Here is a 21,774-nt window from a genome sequence, read left to right as displayed (position 1 = left end):
TTTTCACTAAATTTATTTATGGCATGCAACAGTTCTACTGCTGCAAAATATTGGTCCAAAGTAAGTCAGTCCAGAGAAAAATCTTTGACTTGTAGTAAGATGTATTTGTCAAATCACTTAAGGTGCAGTTCTGTGATTAATTTGTTGGAGTTTATCGATGTCACTTTAAGCTTATATAGTATGAGGGCGATACATCAAAGTAGCAACAAACAGAAGAAATCCAGCGGAACCAGCAGTTAAGGATTAATAAGAACTTCTTTATTGAAACAGGAGAATTCTGGCACCGACAGATATGCAACAAAAGGAAGATTATCTGACGCGTTTCGACATTGTGAATGTCGTAATCATGGATTATCTCAAGTCAGCAAACCTACTTCTATAAAAAGAGGATAAAAATTCCTCACATGTTACAAATCAGCTGCATAATTAGTTAACCCTCAGTTAACCCTTGCAGAGAAATACTAACCATTATATATATATATATGTATACATAGTGTATATCTATATATATATATACAGTATATAAATAAATATATATATATATATATATATATATATATATATATACTTGAGATATCAGATAGTAAAAGTGTGAGTATATAACAGTTAGAATGCAACATAAAATATCAGTAAAAAGAAAAAAATAATAATTGATTAAGGGTACTTTCACACTTGCGTTTATTTCCTTCCGTTACAATCCGCCCTTTTGGAAAACAGCGGAATACGTTAACGGATTCCGCTGTTTCCCATAGACTTGTATGGGTGATGGATTGTACCAAAAGAACCTGCGTTGCTTCCGCTGGGCGACGCTCCGTTGCTTCCACCCAGCGGTAGGAACGCAGCATGTAACGTTATTTTGAGCAGCGGAATCCTCTGGATTCCACTGCGCATGCTCTTTTTTTTTTTTTAAATCAAACTTTATTTTGGCAAGTGACAGCGCTCAGCTGAGCGACCGGCCACCGGCATGCCCGGCCACCGGCAAGTCACAGCGCTCAGCTGAGCGCTCACCCACCGGCATGCCCGGGCGCCGGCAAGTGACAGCGCTCAGCTGAGCGCCCGCCCACTGGCATGCCCGGCCGCCGGCAAGTGACAGCGCTCAGCTGAGCGCCCGCCCGCCGGCATGCCCGGGCGCCGGCAAGTGACAGCGCTCAGCTGATCACCCAGCGGTCGGCTGCAGGGAGCGATCAGCTGATCACCCGGCGGCCGGCAAGTGACAGCGCTCAGCTGATCACCCGGCGGCCGGCTACTGGGAGCGATCAGTTGATCACCCGGCGGCCGGCTGCAGGGAGCGATCAGCTGATCACCCGGCGGCCGGGAACTGGGAGCGATCAGCTGATCGTTTACAATAGTCTGCCGCTGGTAAAACTGTAAAAAAAAAAATCAAAACGAATTGCGTTGTTTTGCAGCATCCGTTGCATCCGTTGTGCCACTATATGCAACACATCCGTTGCATCCGTTACACAACGCAATGCAACGGATACCGTTCAACGCAAGTGTGAAACTAGCTTAAGACAAACCGCGTTGTATAATCTTTCTTCTGCTTCATATCTGTCAGTGCCGGTTCCTGTGCAGATTTATATTCTCTTGTTTTAATAAAAGTTTTATTCATCCTTACCTGCTGGTTCTGCTGGATTTCTTCTGGTTGTTGATTCTACGCAGGCCTGGCCAGGGCATGTTCTGTGCGGAGACTATGACTGATTCCCAGATTTCACTTTATGGTGAGCTGGCTACTTTTCCTTTTTTCCTTTGATGCATCAAAATGTTTTGGTCAGAATTCTGGGGTAAAAACTTTGAAAAAAAGTCTCAAAAGTTTTGTGCAATGCAGAGCAGCACAAAAATTTGTGACTTTGTGTTTTCAAGCAGTTTTGACCAAACTGATGGATCTGGGGGGGGAAGGGGGCAGGGCAGGACAGGTCATGGCTATGCTTGCCCGCCAAATTCAATAAAAGATTGTTACTTGTTAAAATAATACTTACAGAAATACTTCTTCTGAATTCATCCTTCCAGTTTCAATCATAAAAGCCCCAAAACGGTAGCTCATTGCATAAGCGAAATGTATGAATGACTGGCTAAATGCAAAACAGATGCCGTATATCTGAGCCTTCCGCTGAGAGTTCCTAGAAGAAATCAGTTACAAGCAAAGCAATATTAACATAGATCGGGTAGAATCACAAATCACATGATGTAAACACAAATAGATATAATATATGTGTAGCTTGGTATGTGTGGAAATGTTGATTATGTACATGACATGCTGTCAGCTAAATGTCACATTGGCAGGTTGCTTTTCTAGTCGACACTAGTTGCCATTATCCTTTTTACCTCCAAAATTTGTTGTCAGTAGTAAAGGTATTATTTAGATGGGCAGACTTTTTTCATTAACAAGTACTGATCGAAAGTATGTGTGTATCGGTTATTGCTGGTTTAAAGGCTATTTTACATAGACCGATGCAAACTGTATGGAAATAATCGATCATTAATACAATTATTGTCCCCACATGGCTTGTATATTATTGGCAGCAAATCCATTGCTTACACAGGGAGATACGCTACCAGCAATGATGATGTCATCAGTCAAAGGATGAGCATTTGCTTCTATAACAACTGAACTGTGAGATGTGAACACAGAGCAGTGATTGGGAATGAATATTCTTACACACATTTGGCTGATTGTCTCTTTTGGTTATAATTGTGGCTCCCCCATATGTAAGGAGGTGGACTCCCTGAAGACATAAATCGTATTTGTGTAATATTTGTATTTCTGCAATGTTTTCCTGTGATAACAAGTGTTAATTTCCCTGTGGGCTGCAGTACTAATGACCGTCCACAAGAGTTCACTGTCTTTCTTTTTACTCTTTTATAGACTCTTGTTTGTATTGAGCTGTGTGAAAAGTTAAGTCTACGCAGCAACAGATAGCAAGGACAGCGATAGTTAAAGTTAGGACTAGCCCAATGTTGGAGGAGTGATAGAGACCAGTGTGAGTTAGATGATCCTGTTAGCAGTTAGTTATGCAGAGTAATTGAAAAAGGAAAGGATTGTCAATAGTGCAGCTGTGCCGTCCCCATGTCAGTAGGAGCCGGGCTGCTCGGATCCGGATCCGCAGTGTGGCTCGAGGGATTCTCCGGACCCGGGGGTCAAGTGGACACTTCAAATGAAAGGGGACGTATTTGTACGGGATTTGTCGTACGCAGTCTGTGACGCCACCCATAGTGTGTGGTGAAGTGTGGCACCACCGCTGCTGTTGTGGGGCACCCGGGAGCGATGGGATGGCAGCTGGTTGTTAACCCCTTCGTGGGTAGGGATTGTTGCCCCGGGGCCCGGTGACTCGGTGCAGGGGACGATGATGGCAGGGGATGATGATGGCAGGGGCCGGCGCGCATGGTCAGACCAGGGAGTCTCAGTTTATCCACGATTAAATGAATCAGACAAGTCCAATGGTTAACCAAGGTGCTGGTGGCCGGCCACCATGGCCGGTTGTATTCTGGTCCCTCACCCGGGGTGATGGTCTGTGTCACTTTCCTCTGCATTCTGTTTTTTGTGTGGTGGACTTCCCGGTGTGGAACACGGGAGTCCGCTCCCGGTACTTCTGTTGGGAGCCTTGCCCGCTGACCCGTGGGATCTATCGGGCCCTGGAGGATGCCCTATCCCTCTCGGTGGGTGGTTGTGTTACGAACCGGCGCCGCCATAGCCGCAAGCAGCCTGCTGCGGTTCCTGTTGTGCCCAGGCGCCGGCTGCCGTTCTTGGCCGTGCCTCGGGTCGTCCAGTTGGCTGTTCCTTGCACCACGTCTAAGTGTGGAGAGGCGGCTAGTGCGCATGCGTGCGCCGATTTACCCCAGCCAGAGTTTAAGCCCGGTGTTTTGCCTAGTGAGCATGCTCAGCCTGATTGTGTTATGTCTGAGACTAAGTCCTCAGTTCAGGCTACTGAGCATGCTCCCACAATTAACCCTAACAGCCTCTTTGCACAGGTACTTGGACTTCGTGCTGTGTCTAAGTGCTGGGATGTGCCTACTGAGCATGCTCAAACTGATAGTCTGCTTTCTGAGCCTGTTGCTCAGGCTACTGGGCATGCTCAGGCACTTAGTGCACCAGAGGCTAGGTCCGGTAAGGACCTCACTGAGCATGTCCGTGAGGTGGCAGGCCCTGATAGGGCAGAGGGTGTCAGGTGTCCTGATGATGTGGCAACTCCGGACTGGCTCGCAGAGGCCCGCTCCTATGATCTGGCACCTCAGTATTGGTCGTCAGACGATGACTGGTGAAGTGTTTGGGGCGTGGCTGCCATGAGGTCATCAATGACGTGGCGATTCCGGATAGGTCGCATGTGACGTCACTGATGACATGGCACTCTGCTATTGGACCTTGGTGGTTCCACCCTGGGTTTGGGGCGGACCCAGGTTATAAAAGGGGCTGGAGACAACATGGAGGTGCGCAGTCTTCACATTTGCTCAGTCAGAGCACACCTCCATGTTAGAGCCTCATTGCGGCATAAGCCTATGTTGGGAAGCAGTAGGTAGGGTTAGGCGAACGGTGCCTGTCACGCCAAGATTCGTGGCTCGGCACATCAGGGTCAGGCGCCGTGCTTCCCTCCTGCCGTTCCAGTCTTGCTGTAGCAGCCCAGTGGCGTTAACTGGGTTGCGGCTGCTGTGCTTCCTGTCCGATTGTGCCCCCTACGCACACGGACAACGCACCTGCTGCGCCACCTGTCCGATTGTGCCCCCTACGCACACGGACAACGCACCTGCTGCGCCACCTGTCCGATTGTGCCCCCTACGCACACGGACAACGCACCTGCTGTGCCACCTGTCCGGTTGTGCCCCCTACGCGCACGGACAGTGTACCACAGGACCCCTGTGGAGTTAACAGGGTGTTCCTTATCCTCCTCGGCTTCCTGGTCAACGCTACTGGTGTACCCATCTGGCCTGACGTGTCCTACACACGTGGCCAGTCGAGAGGTGGCCAGAAACGCTAATCGGAGGACCGCTCGGCCTGACGTGTCCTACACACGTGGCCGACAGGGCGCTTTCGTGGCGGTCTTCCGGTCAACGCTACCTGGTTACCACCCGGCCTGACGTGTTTCCTGCACACGTGGTTGGTGTAGCGCTAGGTGCACCAAAACGCTAATCGGGTTGTCGTCCGGTCTGACGTGTCCCAACACACGTGACCGGTTCCCAGAGTTCCTGGGTTATCTCAGAGCCATCCAGCTCTATAGTCTCCGCCTAACCCTCAGGTGCCAGCAGCTCCTTTGTCATCTGGAGCACGGTGGGCCCCGACTGGCGATTAGGATATATACCCCCTGGTCCTAATGTGCCGGTCCCCCCGTAACAGGTTGTCTGCTTTTGGGACTTTGGTTGGGACAGGACCTATAATCCTGCCCTCAATTGGTTAATTAGGTAGGCCGTTGGTTCTGGTCCTGGCTTCAGGGTCCAAGTACCCCCTCTGTGCACAGTTTTCCGGGTCGGGTCTCCGGTGTCGGTACCGGCGGGCTCCAACCCTGCCCCGGTCCACCTCGGATCTCCGGCTGCCGTCTTCCCGTCTCCTGACAGACACGGACCACCGTCTGCCACCTAGCCAATATGCTGGGGCTCCAACCCCGACGCCTCTGCTCTCTGTACTTGAGCTTCAGACTTTCTCCTCCTGCTTTCCTCCAACTCCTACTCCTCTCAACTCAACTCAACTCTTCCAAAGTAATCTCATCTGCTCTCTTTCCCACCCCGGGTTCTCTACACCCCTAGGTGGGTGTTCTCCATCCGCCTGGTCCCGCCCACTGGTGTGCCGTTCCTACCCTGGGGGGGTGACTAGGATTTGGTTGGCAATGTTTAACCTTGTGAGGGAAGGTGTTGTATGGGGGCCTACACTGTGTGACAACCTGGCGGCGCCAGGGCGTCACACAGCCATATCAGATGTGTGCATTGAAGTTGGACTTTAAGAAGGTAGTAAGCTTTGCTTTGCAACTAGTAACATAGGTGCCTGAATCCTACAGAACAGGCATGTTGGGGTAACTGTTAGGAAGAGACTTGGAAGTGTGAGTTCTGTGTTGGTCAGCCTAACGGGATGCTGTGGAGGTAAAGGAACAGCCCGGCTGAGGACACTTCATATAGGGCAATGACTCTAGGGGTGGCCCGGATAATGATTACAGCAAGTAGTCTGGGTGCAGTGTGTAGAGTGAAACACATTGACCCTTGTGGTCCAGTAACAGGAAGATGGAGGTTCTCAGCAAAACCTGTTTTTATCAATGTAACATCTTACTCAAGTCATGTGATGTCATCAGTAACTGTTATGAATGTGCCTCTATGATACAGAAGCGTTCCCGATGAGTTCAACCTACTACCCTTTATATATAGTGTTGATGACCAGTGAATAAGAGACTGCTTTATTAATAACACCTAGGTCATTCCTAAGGAAAATGAAGGAACTTGTTTTAACTTGTTTTAAAGGGCGGTTGTAACCAGTCTGACAGTGATAGTAGATCTGTACAGTACCAATACACACTCATCTAGTACCTTCTGTTTCATGTTACGTGCTGGGGAGCACCAAATGAGTACTACATTTGGTGTAGTCGGCAAGCAGTCGTAAGGAGAAAAATGCTGGGAAGACTCAAGGTTAAGAAAAGGGGCATTGAAAATGTGTTCCAAGAGGGTGCCTGAACCCATTGTTAAAATGGCGGCTCCTGGAGTCGCAGCAAGAGATGAAGAGAATGCTCATCATGGGAGTGGACAGCATCTGAGAGTGAAAAAGACTAGGCCACTTGAGTGTCACCCTGGAAAAGGGTATGTTTTATAGCCAGGGTCTGACCCAGGATAGGAAGTGCTCTAAGGAGGAAGGCGCGGTTTAAAATGAGGTGCAGCCCGGCGAGTGAGGACCGACAAGTGAAGCGGCACTTGTCGGATTCACTTGGATTCGGTGAGATTGATCAGTGACGCGTTAAAAGACAGACCCCGAAAAAGATGGAGTCGAGTGAGCAGGAAATACGTAGTGAGCCAGAGACGTTTTCCCTGCAGTGTGTGAGGAGAGAGGAGCTGAGGGAAAGCTCTTGAATGATGATGGCACCCAGTGACCAGGAGGTTGGAGACAAGTGTGTGTGACAGATGGACATTTCTGGAGATGCCGCAATTGCAATCCAGATGGAGGTGTGGCTGTTGCGCAGGAGACAGTCCAAGAGGCTCTTTTGATTTCTCAGGGGTTTGCTGTGCTCCAGGTGGTGCTGAGGGCTGTGGCCTTTGTCTGTGGGCCAGGCACATTGTTGGCACCTGAATCCGGGCAACCTACTTACCAACTAAGAGAGGGGACTCCCAGCAGAACATGGATAAGGTGTGAAGGACAGGGAAGAGTTGTCTAGACATTCCTAAGGAAAAGGAAGAGGACCTGTGAGTTCATAGGAATCGGATGTTGAGGACGCCTCATTGTGCTCATTGCGCACCTTGATTGTAGCAGTTTTGAAGTTCCTGGAAGGCAGTGATTCAGCAGGTTAATAAGACCTAAACAGACTCCCTTGTTTTTAGCCATCAATTGTTTGTTTTACCCCCTGCTGGGTTGGAGGACTTTTCAGCTGCAATACGGTTGCACACCCTTTGTTGAGGACTGTGCCCAATCCCAGAAAAAGATTTTTCTCCTATATAAGGACTTTGCTCCCTCCAACTCTGGGCTTTTCCCATCATGAACTGTTTCCCTGTCCAAAGGACTGTTGTTGGGGGTGGGGGATATGGATAACTCGATGGGCATGCCGGGTTGAAGAAAAAGGACTTAACTTCCATTTTATGGACTCTTCGGCTAAGGGCACCTTGTTTAAACATTAACTTGGACTATTTAGTTCTGTGGTCCTAATCTACTAGAACCTGGTTCATGTTTCACAAGGGGGAAGACATTTCTCGTATCTCAGAGAAGAAAATACTGAGGTTAAAAATGTGTTATTGTGTTGTGCATTGGTCTTTTTCAGGTTTTCAGGATGGTCAAGGATGACTATTATTAAAGAGGAAGGCTTTTAAGGAGGTGGACGGGCTGTTTCATTTCTAAAATGTTTAACTGTGGTAATAAGAGTTAATTTCTCTGTGGATAGGTTAAGGCTGCCCAGCAACAGACAGCAGGGACAGGAGTAGTTAACACTGGGACTATCCCACTGTGGGAGGAGTAATGAAGATTAGTGTGTTAGTTCCTGTTAGCAGTTAGTTATGCAGAGTAATTGAAAAGAAAAGGATTCGCAGTAGTGTATTCGTATCAGGTGTGTGCAGTGAAGTTGGACTTTGACAAGATTGTAAGCTTTGCTTTGGAACTAGTAAAAGTGGAGTCTGAATTCTACAGAACAGGCAAGTTGGGGAGCCTATTAGGAAGAAATTTTGAAGTGTGAGTCTTGTGTTTGCCAGCCTCGAGGGACCCAAGAGAGGAACAGGATCAGCACACTTGAGAACATGTCAGATAGGGCAACAACTCTAGGAGTGGCCCTGATCAGGATCACAGCAATTAGTCTGGGTGCAGTAGGCACAGTGAAACACATTGAGCCATGTGGCTTTGTTTCAGGAAGATGGAGGTTCTCAGAAATACCTGTTTTATCAGTGTAACGTCGTACTCAAGTAATGTGCTGTCATCTGTAACAATTATGAATATGCCTAGGTATGATACAAAAGAGTTCATGAAGAGTTCTAACTACTATCTGTCGCGGGCGGAGGAGGGGACGCTGCGCTCTCCCACTGCTCGGGTCCGGCTGCTGCTGCTCGGTGGTGGCTCAAGCGGTGGGCCGGATCCCGGGGACTCGAGCGGCGCTCCTCGCCCGTGAGTGAAAAGGGGGATGGTTTGGGGGTTTATTGTCCGTGACGCCACCCACGGTTGTGGTGAGGTTGTGACACCACCGCTGCTCTGGACGGGGATCCCGGGAGCGATGACAGGGAGCAGCTAGGATGTTGTTTTTCTCCCCTCCGTGGGTAGGGGGTTGGTTGTCCCGGGGCCCGGTGAGGGGTAGGGATGAATGGCAGGCGGGTTACGGGGCCTGGTGAGGTGCAGGGCCGCGGGGGCAGCGCTGTGCCGCACGGCACGGTGGTACTCACTCAGCCAATGATGTACACAGAGTCTCCGGTAAAACAAACGGCTGGATGGACGGGTCCCACAGACGGCTGCGGTGTTGTTCCTCCCGGCAGGTTGATGGTGACTGCCTTTCCCTGCACCTGTGTAGTGTAAACGGTTCCAATGGGTTCCCACCGGTAACCCGCTCCCCAGCTTTGAAGGTTGCTGAAGGAGCCCCTTTTTGCCCGCAGGCTCTGGCCCTGGGAACTGTAGCCTTGGCGGTGACCGTGTTTCCCTCTCTCGGTTGGACTGTTGCCTTCTGTCGGGACCTGGCTGCTGGGAAACCCAGGAGGTTCCCTTCGCTAACGGATTTGACAATTTCAACGGCGACTCCTAGCCTTGTCGGGGTCCGTAAGCCTGCCGGATGGTGCTGGCTTCTCTTTGCGTACCGGTCCGGTACCACCGGGCCACCGCCCGTCCACGGTCCTTACGGCTGGCTCCGATAGGCCTCTCCTGCAGACGGTCGCCACCGTCTGCCAACCTTGCTGTACCGTCCGGGCCACACACCCGGACCAACTTCAGACTGCTCAACTGCCACTTTACTCTTCACTTCCCTAACTGATCTGATCTGCTTTTTCCGCCTCCAGGACTGTGAACTCCTCGGTGGGCGGGACCAACCACCTGGCCCACCCCCTGGTGTGAACATCAGCCCCTGGAGGGAGGCAACAAGGGTTTTTGTTTGACTTCGGTGTGCCTGACCGGGGGTGTGGGGTGTGTTGGTGTAGTGCTTGTGACGTCCTGGCTTGTCCAGGGCGCCACATTCCCCCTTAGTAAAATGCAGACCGTCCACGGGCTGCCCGTCCATCACCGGTTTTATTTTCACAAACTGGAAAAGATAAGAAAACGGTAAAACACATAAAAACATTTACAATCTTCCCACATCGGGAGGTACGGTACTTAAACGTTACTAAAACGGTGTCGGCTTCCGCTCTCTCCCACCCAAGCAACCTGGCCCTGATGCTGCCCCTAAGCAAACGGGCAGCACCCCTTGACCCCAGTCCAGCACAAGTTGCCCGAACAGGTTCTGTCCTTTTCAGGGGACCCATGTCCATGGGGAGCCCCTGAAACCCCCGGAGGATCGCCACCGGTTGCGGTAGTGGCGGGCCTGGGCCATCCCTTTCCTCCAGGCCCATCCTCCAAATCAGCCTCTCCGGAGGCGGGTAACGGTAAAAGCCTTAAACATATTTATTTACAAACCACCAGTTTGTGGTTGCCCTGCCAGTTCTCGGGCTTGTCCGTAGCAGTTTCTACGCAGTGGTTGTAAACAGTCCCCACGGGGACAACAGTTGCCAGCAACGACCGGTTCCAATCAAGCTGCAAATCAGGTAACATCTTCGGTAATCATTATTTCACTTATCATTGTTTCAAACTTTTAAAACGGTATTTTTAACACACAAAGCTGGTGGTCCCAACGGGGACAACTCGCAACGGGAGACCGCTGCCCTTACTCCGACTCTTCGGTATCGGTTGGGGGAGGGGGCGCGGTGGACACTCGGGCCTCTTGGATGGCCCTCAGCTTTGCATCCAACGCGAACCACCCCATCTCCCCGCAGTGCCGGGTGTACTGCACCAGGTCTCCCGGTATCAGGTTACGGCCAGGGTGCTCCTCCGTCAGGTGGGCGTTGACATCCCGCCAGGCTACAAAAACTTCGGCCTCCAGGCCCGGCTCGTAGATGAAGCCATAGCCCCGGCGGACATCAAACCGCCTCACCTGCCCTTCATACAGTGGGCCCCGGACACGGAAGGTCGCTTGGCGGAAGCTCTCTTTCTCCCGGATCATACGGGCCACCAACTCCACCTTCTTCCTTTCCCTCTCAGCGATCTCCGGGCCCAGCGGCGCTGGCTTCCTGTCCCAGTACGGGACTGCTGCAAGCTCCGGCGCGCGGGTCGGGCCCCACGAGACCTTCTGGACACTGCCCACCACTGACAATCTGGATGGAAGGTCCCGCGGTGACTTTGCCTGGGGCGCTGCCCTGCAGCGGCAACCCGGCGCAACCTCAGCCGAGGTGTGGGGGATGGGCACAGGGGTCCTCTTCCGCCGGGCCTCCTGCACGGAGCGGCCTGTCGGCTCCGGCTCGGGGGAAGTTTCTGTAGATGCCTCCGGTTCAGGCTTCTGCACCTTCCAGGGTAGCAATTCTGGTCAGTCACGGGCTCCGGCTACAGGCCGATCCACCTGGGCGGACATGCGGGGTACTGCTACTGGTTGCAGGGGTAGCGGGCCTAGTGGCGGGGCCGTGGCGGCCAGTACGGGTAGCGGGGGAGGTAGCAGAGCAAGCGGGCGTGGACCGGGTCCCTCGGCCGCGATGACTGACCCACTAGTGGTACAGGGGCGTGGGTCACTCACCCTCCCTTCCGAAACTCCCTCTTCCTCGCGTCTCCGTACGGTCGCTACAACCTCCGCCATGTCGGCCTCCCACTCCTCCAGGAGGAGCTGCATTTTGACCTGCAGCCGTTGTTGGAGCTGAGCGGTCCGGACCTCCACCCACGCCGCGGTTCCAGGCGCGGGGGCTACGGTGCTGCGGGACGGCATGAACATGGCTCTGGCGGCCTCTTCCAGGAACCAGCAACAAGATGGCCGCAGGGTCCTGGCGTTCCTGCCCTTATAGCCGCGGGCTACATGCGGCCAGACGCCATCAGTCCTCCTTAGTCTTTTTCCGGCTCCTCCTCTACAGGGGCGGGGTTTCAGCTTTCGCGCCTCCACTACTAGAGGAGATGCTCGAGCGGGGATTTTTCGCGCCCAAGATGGCGGCTTCTCAAATTTTTCGGCCGGACACCTCCGGCGGTCACAAGGCGCACCTCTACCAGACGGCAGAGCGGTAAGATCCTGTTCGTGACGCCAAGTTGTCATGGGCGGAGGAGGGGACGCTGCGCTCTCCCACTGCTCGGGTCCGGCTGCTGCTGCTCGGTGGTGGCTCGAGTGGTGGGCCGGATCCCGGGGACTCGAGTGGCGCTCCTCGCCCGTGAGTGAAAAGGGGGATGGTTTTGGGGGTTTATTGTCCGTGACGCCACCCACGGTTGTGGTGAGGTTGTGACACCACCGCTGCTCTGGACGGGGATCCCAGGAGCGATGACAGGGAGCAGCTAGGATGTTGTTTTTCTCCCCTCCGTGGGTAGGGGGTTGGTTGTCCCGGGGCCCGGTGAGGGGTAGGGATGAATGGCAGGCGGGTTACGGGGCCTGGTGAGGTGCAGGGTCACGGGGCAGCGCTGTGCCGCATGGCACGGTGGTACTCACTCAGCCAATGATGTACACAGAGTCTCCGGTAAAATAAACGGCTGGATGGACGGGTCCCACAGACGGCTGTGGTGTTGTTCCTCGCGGCAGGTTGATGGTGACTGCCTTTCCCTGCACCTGTGTAGTGTAAACGGTTCCAATGGGTTCCCACCGGTAACCCGCTCCCCAGCTTTGAAGGTTGCTGAAGGAGCCCCTTTTTGCCCGCAGGCTCTGGCCCTGGGAACTGTAGCCTTGGCGGTGACCGTGTTTCCCTCTCTCGGTTGGACTGTTGCCTTCTGTCGGGACCTGGCTGCTGGGAAACCCAGGAGGTTCCCTTCGCTAACGGATTTGACAATTTCAACGGCGACTCCTAGCCTTGTCGGGGTCCGTAAACCTGCCAGATGGTGCTGGCTTCTCTTTGCGTACTGGTCCGGTACCGCCGGGCCACCGCCCGTCCACGGTCCTTACGGCTGGCTCCGATAGGCCTCTCCTGCAGATGGTCGCCACCGTCTGCCAACCTTGCTGTACCGTCCGGGCCACACACCCGGACCAACTTCAGACTGCTCAACTGCCACTTTACTCTTCACTTCCCTAACTGATCTGATCTGCTTTTCCTGCCTCCAGGACTGTGAACTCCTCGGTGGGCAGGATGATAAATATAAGCCACCTGTGTGTAATCAAGTCTCCGTATAAATGCACCTGCTCTGTCATAGTCTCAGTATTCTGTTTAAAGCACAGAGAGCTTCATGAAGACCAAGGAACACAACAGGCAGGTCCGTTATACTGTTGTGGAGAAGTTTAAAGCCGGATTTGGTTATAAAAATATTTCTAAAACTTTAAACATCCCAAGGAGCACTGTACAAGCGATCATATTGAAATGGAAGGAGTATCATATCACTGCAAATCTACCAAGACCCGGCCGTCCATCCAAACTTTCATCTCAAACAACAAAAAGACTGATCAGAGATGCAGCCAAGAGGCCCATGATCATGCTGGATGAACTGCAGAGATCTACAGCTGAGGTGGGAGAGTCTGTCCAGAGGACAACAATCAGTTGTACACTGCACAAATCTGGCCTTTATGGAAGAGTGGCAAGGAGAAAGCCATTTCTCAAAGTTATCCTTAAAAAGTGTGATTTAAAGTTTGCCACAAGCCACCTGGGAGACACACCAAACATGTGGATGAAGGTGCTCTGGTCAGATGAAACCAAAATCGAACTATTTGGGCACAATGCCAAAAAATATGTTTGGTGTAAAAGCAACACAGCTCATCACCCTGAACAAATAAGGAATAACGTTTGGAACACCATTCTAAGTCTGAACTGGGTGCAAAAACCTAAAAAAACATCACTATGGGGAGATAAGGTATACACACCAGTGACTATGTAAGGGGAATATATGTAATAGCAGAAACTGCTGTGTGAATACTGACTTGAAAATCCAATAGCTATATGTAAGAGTGAAAATGTGAAAAATGGAATTTGCATTACTGCCATGAACATATGAATTAAGAGAAATTTAGCTACTGAATTGATCAATGCAATAGAGCCCCAACACTACGCCAAAGTATTTCTCTACATTGGGGTCCCTAGCTAGTGTGTGTCCTCTCATGCAGTTAAAAAACTTACCGTGTATGGGAAGCTGAGACCCAGGCTATTTATGCGTATGATATGGATTGGCAATAGGTGTGGTTGGGGAGGGTTCACAAACGAAAAACTACTAACAAATAAGGAATAACGTTTGGAACACCATTCTAAGTCTGAACTGGGTGCAAAAACCTAAAAAACATCACTATGGGGAGATAAGGTATGCACACCAGTGACTATGTAAGGGGAATATATGTAATAGCAGAAACTGCTGTGTGAATACTGACTTGAAAAATCCAATAACTATATGTAAGAGTGAAAATGTGAAAAATGGAATCTGCATTACTGCCATGAACATATGAATTAAGAGAAATCATGGCAGTAATGCAGATTCCATTTTTCACATTTTCACTCTTACATATAGCTATTGGATTTTTCAAGTCAGTATTCACACAGCAGTTTCTGCTATTACATATATTCCCCTTACATAGTCACTGGTGTACATACCTTATCTCCCCATCACCCTGAACACACCATCCCACCTGTCAAACATGGTGGTGGCAGCATCATGGTTTGGGCCTGCTTTTCTTCAGCAGGGACAGGAAAGATGGTTAAAATTGATGGGAAGATAGATGGAGACAAATACAGGACTATTCTTGAAGAAAACCTGTTGGAGTCTGCAAAAGACCTGAGACTGGGACAGAGATTTGTCTTTCAACAAGGCAATGATCCAAAGCATAAAGCAAAATCTACAATGGAATGGTTCACAAATAAACGTATCCAGGTGTTAGAATGGCCAAGTCAAAGTCCAGACCTGAATCCAATCGAGAATCTGTGGAAAAGAGCTGAAAACTGCTGTTCACAAATGCTCTCCATCCAACCTCACTCAGCTCCAGCTGTTTGCAAAGGAAGAATGGGCAAGAATTTCAGTCTCTTGATCTGCAAAACTGATAGAGACATACCCCAAGCGACTTGCAACTGTAATCGCAGCAAAAGGTGGCACTACAAAGTATTCACTTAAAGGGGACGAATAATATTGTATGCCCCACTTTTCAGTTATTTATTTTTTAAAAAAGTTTAAAATAAGCAATAAATATTGTTCAACTTCAAAATTGTGTCCCACTTGTTGATTCTTCACCAGAACAATACAAGTTTATCTTTATGTTTGAAGCCTGAAATGTGGGAAAAGAATGAAAAATTCAAGGGAGCTGAATAGTTTTGCAAGGCACTGTACCTCACCCATGCATGCACCAAGTGCCACGTCACACATGCACAGAAGATTGTGGGTCAAATCTAATCCCACTAAAACAGCCTCCCCTCTCATTTACTGAAACAGCTAAATGTTTTTCCACCCTTTTTGAAAATTGGGCAGAAGCAAGTAATATTAGTTAAAGAAAGAAGTGTGTTACTTATCCTCCCAACTCCCACCACTTCAAGCCTGCCATTCTGTCGGCCTTCCTCATCCAGAAGTGATGAAGTCCCTTTGTAATATCCCAAGGTTGTGGTGTTATTGCCTTCAAGATGTAGCAGAGCTGATAGGTACCTTATTATGTTTGCACTCTGTTAAAAAATTGTTTTGCAGATATTGCACATAAGAATTCAGCACATAGAAGTGGTTTATGTATGCAAAAAATGATGTGCCTGTTATGCTCTGCTATCAGGAGGTTGGTAAGGGTTAATGAGGCAGCCCTGCTTCCCATATATGGCATATAGGTCACCTGGTACAACCCCATGACCATTAGCAGGGACGCAGAGGAGACATTTTGTCTGTGTGAGTTGTTCTGGAGAAGCTGAGGGGGAAGGTCAGGAAGCAGCCATAGCTCATGTATATATATCAGAACTCAGAGCCTCAGTTGCAAATAATTGTGAGGTTGGAATTGAGAATACCAGCAGAAAGAGAAGCTAAGGAATCACTGAATCTGATGTATATCCACATGACTACTGTGGTAAGTAACTGTGATTGCCAAATAAGAATTGATTGTGCAAGCATCATTCATCTGGACAGCGTCGGACTGGCTGCCGGAGGAATCTCCAGTAATGCCAGGCCTGGATTCAGGTACCTGCATTGCACTCCGGAGCTCTCACCTGAGTTCCGGCGTGCAGCCGGGACTGTACCGCGAGTGCCGAGTGATTGATTCCCCAGCGATTGCGGTTCAGTTCATGTCAGCTGCAGACAGGCCGGGGTGATCTCCGGAGTTCAGGTGAGAGCATTGGAGATCACCCTGGCCTGTATGCAGCTGACATGAACTGAACCACAATCGCCGGGGAATCAATAACTCGGCGCACACGGTACAGTCTCGGCTGCACTCCGGAGCTCAGGTGAGAGCTCCGGAGTGCAATGCAGGTACCTGAATCCAGGCCTGGAATTACTGGAGTTCCTCCAGTAGCCAGTCCGACGCTGCATCTGGATGTACCTATGTCCACTTCCAACAAGTAAATGTGTTTCTCTATTGTTGCACTGGTTTCCCTGTTTTGTGGACTAATTGCAGTGCACCAAATTACACCACACTGCTAGTGGAAAATTGAGTGAACCTTGGCATCACAAACTATTTTTCTTTTTATTTATTTTCTTCAATTTGTTGTTGCCATGGTGGCATATTAACTACTGCAGACCATATGGTTCATAGTATGTTCTTAGTCAACTGACTGGAACCACTGTTTCACTGCAGAGTCTTGGTTTGAGAACCCCGATACAGAAGGCTTTTGGAGATTAAGTCACTTGGAAACTTTGCTACTGAGAGTTTTCTGGTTAGTTTTCAAAAACTGCTCTTTAAGTCTATCCTGGTATCTCAGAGGGTGAAATAAACATTGAACATGTCACCAATTTTCTAAGTAAATATATTTCTAAAGGTGCTATTGACATGAATTCTCAACAGATGTCAGTATTAACTCATCCAATCCACACAGTCAAATAAATCAAACCATAGATGTCTTTTAATTTAGTAATGTGTAATAAAAAGAAATGACAGAGGAAAAAAGTATTGAACACGCTGATTGAAATTTATTTAATACTTCTAACTAAAGGCTTTGCTGGTGATGACAACTTGAAGAAGCGTCCTGTATGGAGAAACTATTTACATGCGTTCTTCCACACAAACACTCTTCGAATCCTGAAGGTACCGTGGGCTCCTTTTATGAGCTCTGAGCTTTAATTCCGTCCATAAATTTTGCGTTGGTTTCAGGTCTATTTTCTTTTCTTTCTCTGAAACCGATTGAGAGTTTCCTTAGCTGTGTGTTTGCATTCATTGCTTTCCGGAAATGTCCACCCTTGTTTGATTTTCATTATCCTGGTAGGTGGCAGGATATTTTCTTCAAGAATGTCTTGAGACATTTATCTTTCATTTTTCTTTCAATATGAAGTTTGCCAGTACCATATGCTGAAAAACAGCCCCACACCATGATGTTCTGCCCTCCAAACAAACAGCCCCACACCATGATGTTCTGCCCTCCAAACTTCACTGTTGATATCATGTTTTTTTGGGGTGAAATGCTGGTGTCATGACTTTCTTCAGGCTTTTTTCACATCTATCTACATACATAGTTCCCAGTTTCGGATGTAACCGTATCCCACAATGCACTGCGGCAATCTCAGTTGCGCAGCCGCAGTTCGCACCCACATCATAGCCATGGTAACCAGGGACAACTATGCGGAACCCAAATTGTAGGCTGAGTAAGCACAATTCTGTTCCCAGTCTAATATTGTGCTACCCATACCACCTCCAGGTATAATGAGGTGTTGTTGTTTTAAATTACACATTTGCCATGTCACGGAGAGGTAAGGAGGCATGGCTGGGTATGTCTGCCCTTGCCTGACTGCCAATTATAGTCACAACAGCTTACAAGAGACCATATAGTGTAAACACACATTGGGAGACACCACATAGTAAACACAGCTCAAGAAATACAACACCAAATACCAATATACAGCACACAACAAGGAAGAGACAGTGCACAGGAGTGAAAGAGGTCAAATGATGCATGGCATGGCATGGCTGGGTATGTCTGCCCTTGCCTGACTGCCAATTATAGTCACAACAGCTTACAAGAGACCATATAGTGTAAACACACATTGGGAGACACCACATAGTAAACACAGCTCAAGAAATACAACACCAAATACCAATATACAGCACACAACAAGGAAGAGACAGTGCACAGGAGTGAAAGAGGTCAAATGATGCAACACATACAATACACAAATGCAGAGGAATGACAAACAACAGATATATTGGAAATCGCAAACAGTGTGACACATGTCCACTGCTCCTGTCAGCACCACTAAGCATAGACAGATGTTAATTTCACCGCACTCCCGATGCGATAGCATTGGGCCTATTTCTAGTTTCTTCATGTGTTCAACAATTTTTTCCTGTGTCATGCCTCATTATTGTACATCACTTAATTTATGGAGATCTATGGTTTGATTTATTTGTCTGTGTGGGTAGGATGGGTTGTTACCGACAACTGGTGTGAAATTCATCTCAAATGCACCATTATAAATATATTTACTTAGAAAATTGGTGATGTAGTCAATACTAATTTCACCTGCTGTAGATCTTTTCACAATGTAGAACCTGCACTATGCATCACAATAACAAGCCATACACTTCATTGGACGGTAGGGAATGTTTTATTTTCTGCAGCATTGTTGATTACAGAGTTCCAACTTTGAGACAGCATTGTGTTCAGCTTATTATCAGGGCACCTCGCTAACTAAAAAAGAGGTTGTTCAAAGTAGAGAACCCTTTAATCCTTTACTATAATAACTGTCCAGATTAGGGTACACCTTGTTGCGGGGTGTACTTGTTATTTATATGTACTATTACTTTTTACTTTTTCTTTTTTTTTTATAATAAGGTATATGCTTATTTTGTTTCCATCTTAGGCTTTGTCTGTGAAATGGCCAGTATTATCCTGCTTCTATGCAGTGTGTGTATATAGGAACTTATACTCCTGCTCATGTCTTTGGTGTTACTGTAATAATGTAGATAAATGTGAATGGCTTCTGACCTGTATGGCTTCTGTAAGCTGTCGCTATACATTTCTTCAAATGTCCTCTCTCTGGTCAGTGACACCACTGTTCGGATATTATCCACTGCTTCAGTTGCAATCTATTAATTTTAAAAAGAAGAGAATATTTATATATTCCAATATATGTTTGTTTATGAAATAAGGACTTGCCTTAAATTTAACAAATTGATAAGTAAACTTTTTAGCACATTCATCTATGATTAGTACTCTGGGCTTTGAAATATAATTGGGATATGCCACTACATTCTAATGGGTGGTGGTCCAAACTACTGAAACACCCAGGATTCAAGAATATGGGGACTGTAATGCTGAATTATCAGTGCACCCCTTTCTTCCAACTCCTCTTGCACTTGTCTGCACAGGGAACCACAGTGTGACCCAATAATTATTTTCTTGTGCACAGTAGGTGCCTGGGAGAACTGTTGTGTAGTAGTTAGGGTCAACAGCAATAAAACACCATTTCCAAGTGGTGCTAAAGAAATGGCAATGAATAATTTATAGGTTCAAGATTTTTTTTCAATACATAAAAATTTCTATTTTGTACAATCAGCATTTCTTAAAACCATGATCCTTTACCTTGCCAGCATATTGAAGTTGTTTTTTATCTCAATTTGCGAAGCCTTCAAGCGCTTTGGTCTCAAGAAACCCAGTGATCACGAGAATTGGAGTTAGGGCTATGATAAGCAAAGTCATTTCCCATCCATAAATGAAAGAAATTATGATGCCCACTCCCATTGTGGAAAGGTTTTCAGCGATCAGCCCAAGTCTGGAGCCAGTTGCCTGATTGAATGGACAAATAAAAATCTTGCGTTAAACTTTATTCCTATATAGATTGTTCAGCAATAGTTCTAGTAGTTGTATAATTTATGTTATAACCAGGTCTTCATCAAAATGTTTCATCCCCTAAAAAACATCTACTGAATTGTTTTTACTTTTAAAGAAATTTACTATAATAAAAATGTCTTCAATACATAACATAATGTGGAAGGTCACAATGTAGAGGGCAGTAGCCTCTGAGCTTAGTGATTGTCTGTAGCGGTGATTTGTACTATAGCCAATACACAAAGACCAGAGCAGTGGCGGAGAGGCACCAATGGATCCAAGGAGGCTACATTGGGAACCAGAAGCTTTACAACTGAACAAGCCCTATAAGTTTACAAGTTGTAACACTTGATGCCCTATCTAAGTTTTATTATTGAGTTGTGGGTCATTTTATGACAAACCCAATAACACCATTTTTAGAAAAGTCAATTTTCTAAACCAAAAGCAAATACGATTGATTAAATAGTATGTGAGTATGTGCACTTACAGCTTGTATCTGAGAAGCATCTGTGGCAAGTCTGGTTGTTAAAGCTCCAGTACTATTTTTCTTGTCATCAAACCACGACATTTCCTTAATACAAGAAAAAAATTACAAAATATCTATAAGAACCATAGATCAACACATTAGATTCACATTTGGTTATATTCAATCCCAAACTAACCTGGCGCAGCATAGACTTGAAAGCCATTTGTCTCAACCGCATGGTGAGGACTTCCCCTGATCTTCCAAACATGAAGCCCTTTGAAAAAACACATCATAATCTGTCATATCTACTATATACATTGCATAAAACAATAACAACAATATAATCAAATGTTAATTAAATATAAAAACATTACTGGTTTTGGAAAATGGTGACACAAACCTCAAATTTAAAAAAAAACAAAAAAACTTCAGAATTTTGATTTTCCCCACATAATAAATAGAATCTATTCAAGTGTAGAGTGGCGCAGGACATTAGTCGTGGATGAGGAATTGACTCCTGACACTCCTGCCCGCTATTTACTGTACAAGACATGGTCCGGCTTGGTGTGTGGACTTGCATCATGTGGACTGTATGTCCGAGTAGGCCACATGTTGCTGTTGATGTCGGCTGACCAGTACCAAATGATGACTCGCTTCCACAAGGAGACCACCAGGTCAGTTCATACCACATCTCTTTACTTAATTGTTTATCTTCATAACCTTTATATACAAGACAGCGGGCACACTTCTTCAAGCACGTTTCAGTTGTACAAAGCATAATCAGACGCATTGTAAGTTTCCACTGTGTTGTTTCCGATCTTACCGATCCTTTAAACCTCAGCACAACACAGCCTAATGATACAGTACAATTTGTGACTGTGCTTTCCCTTCCTGCAGCTCCATATCCAGTTTCCTTGTAAAGAAAGGGGTTGGGGGGGTCTGTCACAATGGCCTAAGTAGAGCCTTGTGCTCCCTGACGCTTCCGTATCCATATCTCTTCTCCTCATAGAGGAGGGAGGTAAGGGGTAGACAGTAGTGATGAAGACAAGCCTTTTGGTTTCGGATGCTTGGGAAGTATCTGCCTGGGAAAGCCAACTCTGCTCATGTCTAAAGGCCGCTTTACACGCAACGACATCGCTAAAGAGATGTCGTTGGGGTCACGGAATTCGTGACGCACATCCGGCCTTGTTAGTGACGTCGTTGCGTGTGACACGCAGGAGCGACCGTTAACGATTGATAATACTCACCATATTGTTGCTCGTTGACACGATGTCCAGTTCCCAAATATCATTGCTGTTGCAGGACGCAGGTTGTTCGTCGTTCCTGTGGCAATACACATCGCTATGTGTGACACCGCAGGAACGAGGAACATCACCGTATCTGTGGCCGCCCGCAATGAGGAAGGAAGGAGGTTGGCGGAATGTTCAGCCCGCTCATCTCCACCCCCTCTGCTTCTATTGGGCGGCCGCTTAGTGACGTCGTTGTGACGCCGAACGAACCGCCCCCTTAGAAAGGAGGCGGTTTGCCGGTCACAGCGACGTCGCCAAGCAGGTAAGTATGTGTGACGGATCCGAGCGATGTTGTGCACCACGGGCAGCGATTTGCCCGTG

At 47.9% G+C, this 21,774-nt stretch overlaps 1 pseudogene; it reads right to left on the bottom strand.

Annotated features, from left to right (window-relative positions):
* LOC142243446 (ATP-binding cassette sub-family B member 5-like) overlaps positions 1-21,774 on the bottom strand; it is a 125,930-nt pseudogene that overhangs the window by 27,395 nt on the left and 76,761 nt on the right.

The sequence above is a fragment of the Anomaloglossus baeobatrachus genome, chromosome 6 (genome assembly GCF_048569485.1).
Source record: "Anomaloglossus baeobatrachus isolate aAnoBae1 chromosome 6, aAnoBae1.hap1, whole genome shotgun sequence".
In the NCBI taxonomy this organism is placed as follows: Eukaryota; Metazoa; Chordata; class Amphibia; order Anura; family Aromobatidae; genus Anomaloglossus; species Anomaloglossus baeobatrachus.
Note: the sequence above shows the minus strand (reverse complement) of the source record. Positions and strands in the feature narration are given on the sequence as shown.